Genomic DNA, 3,346 nt, shown 5'->3' with positions numbered 1-3,346 from the left:
GTTGCATAATTTGCCATGTTGTCGTCTAACAACATTTATCCACAAAGACGTCGATGGAGAAACCATTCTGCGAGATTTCAAAGCAGGATAAGGAACTACGCGACGAGGAGATTGCTTCTTCGAGCTGTTTTTCTGAATTATCGTTTCCCTCTTGTTGTACATCTGAGCCGGAGATATATTTTCATAATTTTCCCGTACACTTTTGGGTGAAACTAATGGAGAATCACTTGCAGACTTTATTTGTGACTTTCTAATTCTTTTCCTGTTGCTTTGTTTCTTGCGTAGCGAAAATAATATATCTTCAGTTGAAGGATGTTGCTTCAAATTCTCATCCAATGTCAATAACTCTTTCAGGCTCTAAAAATTATAAAAGAATCAGAATTAATTAGGTTATACAAATATAAACTCAACTTCCCATCTGCTAAATAGTTTTAAAACTAAATGTGTATATAAGAAAAAGACCAGTATCTTACCATTGAAAGCAATTTTTCTGTTGAATCATTTACTTTGAAATTTCCCATGTTGAAGTTGTTTGTTTAATTCTGTGGATCCATTGTTAGGAAGTTCAACAAGCATAGGAATGTTTTGTTTATCCTAATCCTTGTATTTTATATATATATATATATGTAATATTAATCTAAATATCAAAGAGAGCCTCATTTAGATTAAATATCTAATGATAACATTTGATAGAGAGGCATCACAAAGTTATCACTACGTAGCTTAGAACGATAAGTTGCAGGAACCTTTATCTATTGTTGATATAGTTTAATTCATCCTTCAGATCATGATAAAGCATCAGTAGCATATCAACTGGTTGTTTTCTTACGGAGATATGATATAATGTTTCTCATAAATAAATGAAATGGGCTTTATTTATAAAATACCGCCTTTGATTAGCCACAAACATCTAAATTGTAATATTTAATATACTTTCAATATTATGTTTATGAAAATAATGTGTAACCGCCGGTATATTGACTCCATTCCACTTTGTCTGTAACGCACAAAAATCATAGTTTCTTTACCACCAAAACGATTTTGCAAAGAAAGATTTATCTGGAATTGAACACGTTTCTTCAGTTACTGATACTACAACTCACAAAAAGGAATTATCATCATGAATATTTGATTTTACACTGATTTCACCCGGTTCTTTTCATATTGTTGTGATTTTTCAGAATCTTCGAATCCAATGTTCAATTTGCAAAAAAGATTTTTCGACAGATTCGTCTTTTAAAAGATGAACAAAACAGCTTCAACAAAATATTTTTGAAATACTCTTTTATCTGTTTACGAGATTTGGTGTTACCGGGTTCTGTTAATTCTAGCGTTTGTGCAGCACTTAGATGAAAACAGAAGATGTAATAGAATATGTGTTTTAAAATATAGAGGAGAAAAACGTTTGAACGCACAGTTTTATCATGTTAGAAGTCATGAAAAAAATGATAAACATTATTTGTGAAGGTGAATGAATATAAATATAAACACTCTTTTCAATACTTAGTTTATACGGACATGAGCGTAATATTATTAAATACAATGTGAAAAAGTTATCGTATGTGTATTTTTTAAACTGTTTGCAAAGGGAGATTCACATGAAACATATTCCCCGCATATGGTTGTACTCGCTAAACTCCGTTATCTCTTGAGTACTCACTCAACTGTGTTTAGCGCCCGTCTTTATCCAATGATACTACCACGCACAAAAAAAGAAGTAACATCATGTTTATGTAATTCTGCACTGATTTCATCCGGTTTCACTCAGATTGGTGTGATTGTCCATATTTGATGAATCGGTTGCTACCCATATTTGAAAGTTATAATTTGTGATAATGTTTTTTAAGTATATATATAAACACAAAAAAATTGATAAAAGTAAAAAAAATTGTATTCTCAAGTCAATGTTAAATATACGTAACAATTGGAAGACTTTTAAAATGATAAAATTAAATATACGTAACAATTTGAAGAGTTTCAAAATGATAGAATTTGCTTAGAAATATATTTTAAACTCTGTTGTTGCATAATTTGCCATGTTGTCGTCTAACAACATTTATCCACAGAGACGTCGATGGAGAAACCATTCTGCGAGATTTCAAAGCAGGATATGGAACTACGCGACGAGGAGATTGCTTCTTCGAGCTGTTTTTCTGAATTATCATTTCCATCTTGTTGTACATCTGAGCCGGAAATATATTTTCATAATTTTCTCCTACACTTTTGGGAGAAACTAATGGAAAATCTCTTGCTGACTTTATTTGTGATTTTCTAATTCTTCTCATGTTGCTTTGTTTCTTGCGAAGCGAAAATAATATATCTTCAGTTGAAGGATGTTGCTTCAAATTCTCATCCAATGTCAATAACTCTTTCAGGCTCTAAAAATTATAAAATATTCAGAATTAATTAGGTTATACAAATATAAACTCAACTTCCCATCTGCTAAATAGTTTTAAAACTAAATGTGTATATAAGAAAAAGACCATTATCTTACCATTGAAAGCAAATTTTCTGTTGAATCATTTACTTTGAAATTTTCCATGTTGAAGTTGTTTGTTTAATTCTGTGGATCTTATGTTAGGAAGTTCAACAAGCATATGAATGTTTGGTTTATCCTAATCCATGTATTCATATATATATATATATATATATATGTAATATTAATCTAAATATCAAAGAGAGCCTCATTTAGATTAAATATCTAATGATAACATTTGATCGAGAGGCATTACAAAGTTATCACTACGTAGCTTAGAATGATAAGTTGCAGAAACCTTTATCTATTGTTGATATAGTTTAATTCATCCTTCAGATCATGATAAAGCATCAGTAGCATATTAACTGGTTGTTTTCTTACGGAGATATGATATAATGTTTCTCATAAATAAATGAAATGGGCTTTATTTATAAAATACCGCCTTTGATTAGCCACAAACATCTAAATTGTAATATTTAATATACTTTCAATATTATGTTTATGAAAAGAATGTGTAACCGCCGGTATATTGACTCCATTCCACTTTGACTGTAACGCACAAAAATCATAGTTTCTTCACCACCAAAACGATTTTGCAAAGAAAGATTTATCTGGAATTGGACACGTTTCTTCAGTTACTGATACTACAACTCACAAAAAGGAATTATCATCATGAATATTTGATTTTACACTGATTTCACCCGGTTCTTTTCATATTGTTGTGATTTTTCAGAATCTTCGAATCCAATGTTCAATTTGCAAAAAAAAGAATTTTCGACAGATTCGTCTTTTAAAAGATGAACAAAACAGCTTCAACAAAATATTTTTGGAATACTCTTTTATCTGTTTACGAGATTTGGTGTTACCGGG

Source organism: Styela clava, chromosome 4, assembly GCF_964204865.1.
Source record: "Styela clava chromosome 4, kaStyClav1.hap1.2, whole genome shotgun sequence".
Taxonomy (NCBI): domain Eukaryota; kingdom Metazoa; phylum Chordata; class Ascidiacea; order Stolidobranchia; family Styelidae; genus Styela; species Styela clava.
Note: the sequence above shows the minus strand (reverse complement) of the source record.